Source organism: Bubalus bubalis, chromosome 1, assembly GCF_019923935.1.
Source record: "Bubalus bubalis isolate 160015118507 breed Murrah chromosome 1, NDDB_SH_1, whole genome shotgun sequence".
Lineage (NCBI taxonomy): Eukaryota > Metazoa > Chordata > Mammalia > Artiodactyla > Bovidae > Bubalus > Bubalus bubalis.
In genome coordinates, this window is record NC_059157.1 from 129675033 (window position 1) to 129683536 (window position 8504).

Consider the following 8504-nt stretch of genomic DNA (forward strand, 5'->3'; position numbering starts at 1 on the left):
GGGGTGGACTGAAGACAGTGGCTGGGTTGGTTTGGATTAGGGGACATAGGAAGCTGGGGCAGAATACAACCAGTAGGAGACGTCACACCTCTCTGGGAGTCAGGTGAGAAGATCTCAAGCGAAGACAGCTGAGATCAGGCAGTGGCCCTGTAAGAACCCAGAGTAGGAAATTCTCTAGTAATATAGGGCCTGGCACATGTTATATTATGTGTTCAGAATTTTTTTGTTACAATAAATATGTGTGCATACTCAGTCGCATACAACTTGTTGTGACCCCGCCAGGCTTCTCTGTCCATGGAATTTTCCAGGCAAGAATACTGGAGTGGGTTGCCATTTCCTCCTCCAGGGGATCTTCCTGACCCAGGTTTCAAACCCATGTCTCCTGCATTGGCAGGCATATTCTTTACCACTGTACCACCTGGGAAGCCCCAGTTACATAAATAAAGCTGTACCAAATTGAGCTGTGTGTCTGTGTTACCGTATTTGCCCACTTGCCTGTGGTTAATATTCTGACGTGGCTCTCACAGCAAGGCCATTTGTTGTGCACATCTGACAGGACCTGGATGCATCAGCCTTTCAAGTGACTCCTACGGAGAAGAGGAAAGACATGAATGGGGCTGTGGTCTCAGACAATTTTGGGTGGTTTCACATGCTCCATGTACTTCTGTTTGCAAGTCTCTTCTGATATCCTGAAGAGAAGAAAACTTCTTACTTGACTAATTCTTCTTCATCATTTAAGTCTCAGCTTAAAAGTTGGTTTTCAGAGAAGCTCAGGTTCCCTTACAGAGCTGGGTTAAGACATTTATAAGCACTCAAAAGATCCCAGTGGCTGCCACCCCCAACCCGAGCTAAATACAAACTCAAACACACACACGAAAGTGTGAAACATTTACCTGTTTTGGAAATAACATACAACAAAATGTGTACATATCCTGAATAACTTCTTTCTAGATTTTCTTCTGATTGAAATTATCCCCCTCTGTCTCTCATACATGCTGCCCTATTGTCTCTTTTCTCCTTTTTTTCGCCCCCTTGAGGCTCTCCTTGTGCCCCAAACAAATGCTGAGTCAACAGTCAAGGTAATTCTGCACTCTTCTCATTAAGCATGTCCAGTGTCCTATACCTTCGCAAATATTTTGTACACTGGTAATCATGTAATTTTTTGCTGAAATCACTTTAATGTCTGTCTTCCCTATGACACTATTCTCCTGTGGGGCAGGGTCTCAGTTTGTTCAAACATTTGTTTACTCTACCAAGTATCCTGCCAAATGTAAACAATTTGGGGACTTCCCGGGTGGCTGAGCGGTAAAGAATCTGTCTACAATGCAGGAGATGCGGCAGGAGCCCCAGGTTTGATCCCTGGATCAGGAAGATCCCCTAGAGAAGGAAATGGCAACCCATTCCAATTTTCTTGCCTGGAGAATCCCATGGACAGAGGAGGAGGAGACTACAGTCCATAGCATCCCAAAGAGTCAGACATGACTGAAGCGACTTAACACACACGCACACACATGCAGTCATTGTGCTAGGTGTCTGGGTTAACGTTCCCAGACACCTTACACTTCAGGAGTTCATTGTTTAAGTCCTGGTTAAGTCCTGTTAAGTCCGTCTTAAAATTAAGTTATTAAAGTAACACAATTTCATACCTGTCATCTTAAATATAGTAAAAATATTGTATGTGAAAGTATTAAAAGTTACTGGTACATAGAGTAAAAAAGGTCTATAAGAAGATAAAATTTAAAAATTTCTTAGTTCTGTCACCTCCAACTTCAGACTTGCTTTTTCACTGATCAGATCCTCAAAGTTTCATCTGGGATGTGGCAACTTTTTTAGATGGAGCGATGTTTTATGCATATGTATCATATGCATACTTAGGGACTTTGCATGAAGAAGCATTCTGTCTGTTGAAAAGGAGACTGCACTTCTACACAATGCAGGGCTGATGGTTTGTCAGTGTGTACGTGTATTTATGCATGTATATGTGTGCATCTGGGTGCCAGGAGGGGAGGAGATGAAGAGGTGATGTGTGCATGTTTTATTACTTAGCTCATTTAATTTTTATCCAGAGTTACTGATGAGTGTAAAGTCATAGACTCAACTCTCAGAGGTGGTTGTTAGCTTTACCAAAAGAAAAGTTTATCTCAGGACTATAGCTTGTATTTCCAGCCCCCAAAATAGGGCAGGAGAGAGCAGATAACTCAGTGAAATCACCAACATGACCATAAATTCAATTCATATAATGGCAGATCAATAATACCATTTCTTTTTTGAGGTCAGATCATCATTGTAAAGGGAGATTACTGTTAGATGTATCACACTGTGACTTTCCACTGTCCTATGGAAAAAAAGAGGAACCACAATAGAAAAGGTAAACAACTTTTAAACACATACATGTATATGTTTTCCTCTGTATTATTATATGTCTTTTTATTAATGTACAGAAAGATATAAATCTAATTTAACCTTGAATAATATAATAATGCATGTGAATTCTAATGAATAAGCCTTGGTCCAACTCTGTAATTAATGATAGCTTTAATGAATGTGAGTGCTCCAGCAAGGTTGCATTAGAATTCTGAATGGCATCTTCTTTTTACTTTATTGTTTTGAAATGCCAGACAAGAAAATGCAACTTTTCTCCTGTGTTAATTAATTAAATAGTAAACTGGGAGAGATGCCAGCTTTTAGATTGCATCCATCAGTTTTAGCTCCCTCTGTTGTGTTTTATCAAGTTGCTATTTAATTGCTGGTACAGTACTGCATTTGTAGTTTCGATATTGTCCCCATTATCTTTCCTAGAGTGAATACTTCATTACTGACCCCTAAACATGCTCTCATGCACCTCAGCAGGGTAGGTGTCCTGGCCTGGTACCAGAAAGAACCTCTTCTATTTTGAGGTCAGATCATGGACACATTGAGGTTCTGAGGGTCTTAATTGTTCTCCTAGGGGCTCTTTGTAGAACATGTAGATGGAATTTGTCTCCAGTTGGAACCTGGGAGTCTCTTCTTCCTGGATTTTCCTTCTTCCTTTTGCCCTATCTGCTGTTTCCCAGAATCTCCATTCTCAGCCTCTCCCTGCCCCTTGAGTCAGAGTCTATTAGATGCATCACTGAATCCAACTTGGGAGAAGGACAGAAAGTACTTGCGTTCTTCAAATTTGGGGATTTGCTGCTATTGCTCATTGGTTTTAATATAACTTTGATGCTTTATTAATTTTACTATTAATATTTATTTAATAATAATAATAACCACAAGTGAGCAAATACAGCCTACTCTATAATTCTTCTTTATTTATCTGTCTCAAATTTCTATTGATTAGATGTTAAACTGAGAGTAAAAGTATGCTTATTTAGAGGAAATTTGGCTCCTTATAGGCAGATGCAGTTTAACTGCAATGCAATAATCATACTATTTGACACTTTACATTCTTATAGCTAATAGAGAAGTTTTCTTCATAACATATTTAATTATTACTAAGTGGGGGAGATCTCAATATGGTGCTCAGAGAAAATAACTGTGAAGTAAAAGACATCTTTTGTGAGTGTACTCTGCTGAGGGTCTCAATGTCTATTTTAAAATACTTCTTTGTATTTTTTTCTCCAACAATATCATCTCTGTGGATAAGAGACATTCTATATCTTGCTTTCATCTCTTTCTCCCCAATTAGTTTCAGCTTCCTTCTCTGCAAGCAGTTGCCTTTATTTCATCATTCAGATAGAGTGAGGCTTTGAAAGCTAGCGAGTCAACGGAAGTCAGAAAATTATATATCATACATTTAATAATATCATTTATTTAATAATTGTGTACAATCTGATTACTGTGGGTACAGTTTTTATTTATGTATTTGTGGCTGTGCTAGGTCTTTGTTGCGTGCATGAGCTTTCTCTAGTCGTGGTGATTAGGGGCTACTTTCTATTTGTGGTGCTCAGGTTCTCATTGCGGTGGCTTCTCTCTTTGCAGAGCACGGGCTCTAGAGTGTGCAGGCTTCAGTATTTGCAGCACAGGGGCTCAGTAGTTGTGGCTTGCAGGCTGTAGAGTATGGGCTCAGTAGTTGTGGTGCAGGGACTTACTTGCCTAGAGGCATGTGGAATCTTCCTGGACCAGGGATCAAACCTATGTCCTCTGCATTGGCAGGCGGATTCTTAACCACTAGACCATCAGGGAAGTCCTGTGAATACAATTCTGTTTAAAAAGAGTACATGACAGCAACCTTTATTCTCTCAGGATTATTTGAGTGGAAAAATCCCTTGAAGGGTATAAAAGAACTCGTGGTATAATTTTGATTTATCAGTAATGCAAATTAGCTTTGATCTTACCATCAAAATGTCAGGGAGAATTGACTCAAAATTGGAAGTAAGATCCTCAGTTCTGGTCCTTGGCTGCTTAGGTGGTTGATGCCCTCAGATAGTTCCCTCATAGCAATAGTGAAGATTGCCATCTTATGGAGTAAAAAAATTAATCTGGCCTTTACTTTCATACCTGAAATAAAACTAAGAGAAAAATTATGTCAGTTTTAATTGTAGCTAAGTTCAATAGAATTTCACTTCACCTCACCTGCATTTCCCAAACCACTAGACCACTAAATGTTCACTGGAGATTTAAGGTAATTGTAAAATTAGATGGCATTTTGGTAATTAGCTGATTTAATGTTCAGTGCCAAGACACAATTGAGGCTCAAAATCCACAAACCTCAAATCCATTAAATTATCCTGTTTTGAAAGTCTACCTTAGGAAAAATAAGCAGATGGTTTTAAAATAGCTATTTCATTTTGTATAACCACAGTCTGAAGAAATGTTAAATTGTATAGTCTGAGAAAGCTTTCAGAAGACTCTCAAGATGTGAGCTGATATATTTCATTAGGGAAAGCATTACCTGGTTGTTAATTTAGCCAAAAATATGATTTATCTCTAATATAAACTCCCAGATATGAAAAAATATACCATTAGATTTTAAATGATCAATAACTATTAATCAATATTCAAGTTGCTTCAAGGATGCTTAGATTTGATTTGACTATTTTCTCACTTTATGTTGTTTCTTCTCTGGGTTTATAGGCAATAATTTTTCAGATGCAATTATATTAAAAAATTTAATTTTCTTTTGCATTCTTTGACAGACTAGGTATATTCCCAGATTATGAAATGTTTTTAGGAGTTATTGGGCTTCCCAGGTGGTGCAACGGTAAAGAATCTGCCTGCCAGTACAGGAGATGCTGGAGACCTGGATTTGGTCCCTGGGTTGAAAAGAGCCCCTGGAGTAGGAAATGGCAACCCACTCCAGTATTCTTGCCTGGAAAATTCCATGGACAGAGGAGCCTGACAGACTACAGTCCATGAGGTCACAAAGAGTCAATGTTCTGACTCTTTGTGACTGAACATGCACCTCACAGCTGCTGCATATGAGTTATTGTTTTTCTTAAATTGTTCACTATTTTTCCTATTATTTCTCACAATCTTACAACATGAGTACAGTAATCATTTAGTAGCTAGAAAAGCTGTGATTATGCAATATTTGCTTGACCCCGATTGATCTTTTAATCCACTCTATCCAATTTAATTCACACAACTTGGTATTTAACCTAGTCAAAAATTTTCAGTTACAAAAGTCACGTTTTATATACTTTTAAACTATGTCTACTTTTATATATAATTTTAATATCCAAAATCCAAATGCCAATTGTTGAAAACTCTTGGTATTATATTTTACTTCTCTACCTATGTGTCTCATCTATTATGTCTTTCTCTCCATTTCTGACAAAAAGCGAGCCTCCAATTTAGCATACATGAATGTCCAGGTCGTTATCCAACCTCATCCTTCGTATCAAAGGAAATTCCAATGCTATTATTACAGTCCTATGTTTCTTTCAGTGGGCTTCCCTCGCAGCTTCAGTAGGTAAAGAATCTGCCTGGATTCGATCCCTGGGTTGGGAAGATCCCTTGGAGAAGGAAATGGCAACCCACTCCAGTATTCTTGCCTAGAGAATCCCCATGGACAGAGGAGCCTGGCGGGCTACAGTTCATGGGTTGCAAAGAGTTGGACACGACTGAAGCGACTTACCACATGTTATCTTTTAAAGACTGTTGCTTAGCACCCATATGGGAATCAACAAATCTGCCAACTACAAAGTTCACTTTTACTTAACAAAATGCAATAAGCCTTCCAGGACTGGATATTTCCTCATCCCTGTGCCAACACAGGAAAACTGACTAGGGGGAAAGCAGAAATCCTCTGGACATGGTGAGAGAAGCAGTAAACTATCCATATGCAGCATTTGGAGAGAGAACAAGAGGGAAGACCTTTGGAAGGTATACATATGTGGCATCTGGGTAGGGCCAAGGTTTCTTGCTGAGGTCCCAGTCTGGCTCTTTTTCTGGGACAGCAGGCTGTGCCTATCTCTTCCTGGTCTGTTCAAGTTTGTAGTGGGGCTTCTGGCACTGTCTGAACCCCATGGGACCAATGGAGGTGTCAGCCTGCAGCAGCACTAAGCAGCCTCTCCCCAAAGCAGCAGCGGGAGTGAGATACCTGCCCGTGCTCTTCACTGCACTCTGAGGAACACCTGGGGCCCACACAGCTCTCTGGTGGCAGTTAACCCTGGGACTTACATTAGCAGTTATGAAGGGATGCAAGCTGCCCCATGATCACTTCTTCACAGGTTCAAGATGGCTGCAGGCAGGATCTGAGCTCAGAGAGTTATAGAAACACACCTGAAGCCAGAGCTAGTCCTCACTGTTCCACACAGGGAGGTCAGAATTGGTGAGGAGCGGTGATAGTAGGAGCTGCTGTGGTTGCTGAGGACTGGAGCAAGGAGCAGTGGGAATCCTCTGGGACCCTGCTGGAAGACAGAAGGGACTTGGCAGGGGAGGGCTGAATCACTAGCAAGTACCCCGGAGAGGCCCTGAGCTGGTGATGATTGTATGATCCTCATTTCTTTATTTTTTTCCCCTGGGAACCTGAGAAGTATCTGTTAAAACAAAAAGTCTCCCAAGTTTTGGGAAGTTTTGCTGTTTTTAGGATTACACTCTGAGACTAAATCATCCCAGCCATATACAGTCACAAAAATACTCCCACAATGTTGAGTTGCCTTCTTATCCTTTGTGAGAGACCATCAAATATGCACAAGAGCAGCCATCATTTCAACATATGTAAATTGAAGGCCTACTATGTTCTAGGAGCTGTATTTACTATAGAGATCAAGGGAGGTGAGGCAAGTGAGGCCTGTTTCAACTGAAGACAGAAAAGAAAGTTAACTTCTGGATGTCATCCCTGTGTAGCCACCATTCTGTTTACATCCTGTAGCTGACCTGGAGTGCACTGTGCTCACTAGTAAGGGTGTAGATAGGAACAGAAAATGTTTGTTTGACACTTTTCCAGTGCAGAGGGGATTACTTGGGGAAGCCTTGGAGAATTTAACTGTTCCTTAGAGTCTGCTCTAAATGTCGCAGATTAGAAAATGTTTCATCAGTAATTTGAAGTTGATTGGACTGGGGATGTTCAATTTAGCAAACCTCTCAAAAGATTGATATATGAGATCAGAACAGCACTTTTATTAATTTACAATGAGAAATAAAACCTTTAGGGATCGGGGAGCCCATTGTTTAATTTTTCTTCCTCTCGTTATCCTCCCCTGTAAGAAGCCAAACAATCAGCAGAAATGTTGAGGAGCAAAGGCTTAGGAGAGGAGGCTTAGGAGAGGAGGTATTTGTGAGAGACTTATGGCATTATGTTAAGATGGCCCGGTGTGTGCATTTCTGCTCTAAGAAAATACCTACTGGGCAGACCAGATACTATGAAGAAGCTGGCTGGATTTTCATTCCTCAAAACAAATTGACTGGGCTCGGTCAATGTTTATACTGTGAATCTCCTTTTCCTCTATTTTTGGGGCAGATCTAGTCTCCCTACCATTCTTACCTTTATTAATTGGGTTAGCAGGCTATTTTGTTTCTTTAAGGTGCATCTCAGTGTAGATCTTTGTTGTAAAACCCAGAGGGCAATCTTATTTCTCATTCTTAAAGAGTACCTCCTCATGGAATGTACTACTACTTGTGAGTGATTACTAAACTTTTAGCTATTAACTATTTTGACATCATTTCCAGTTTTACATTAGTTTCAGAAATGGGAGAAATAGCATGGAAATAGAGTGTATCATTAACAAGCTAGGTTTAAAATTAGAGTTTCCTAATTCCTAATCTGGCTTCCTTGGTAGCTCAGTGATAAAGAATCCACTTGCCAATACAGGAGACCCAGGTTTGATCCTTGGGTGGAGAAGCTCCTCTGGAGAAGGAAATGACAACCCACTACAGTATTCTTGCCTGGGAAATCCCATGAACAGAATGACCTAGCGGGCTACAGTCTATGGGATGGTGAAGAAAGAGTTGGACACAATTTAGCTACTAAATAACAACTATGCCTAATCTCGTGATAAATTCATTAGTTTTTGAAAGCTAATTACATGTTATTATTAATTTTTAATTGGCATGCTTATTATTTAATTGGGCACTAATTA

General features: G+C 39.9%; 1 long non-coding RNA gene across 1 annotated transcript; it reads right to left on the bottom strand.

Annotated features, from left to right (window-relative positions):
• Positions 1-456: 456 nt before the first annotated feature.
• LOC123334296 lies at positions 457-6951 on the bottom strand. Its single transcript, XR_006552104.1, has 3 exons — positions 6604-6951; positions 4317-4490; positions 457-587 (listed from the first exon to the last, which is right to left on the bottom strand). It is a non-coding gene; the product is annotated as an uncharacterized LOC123334296 (long non-coding RNA).
• Positions 6952-8504: the final 1553 nt, after the last annotated feature.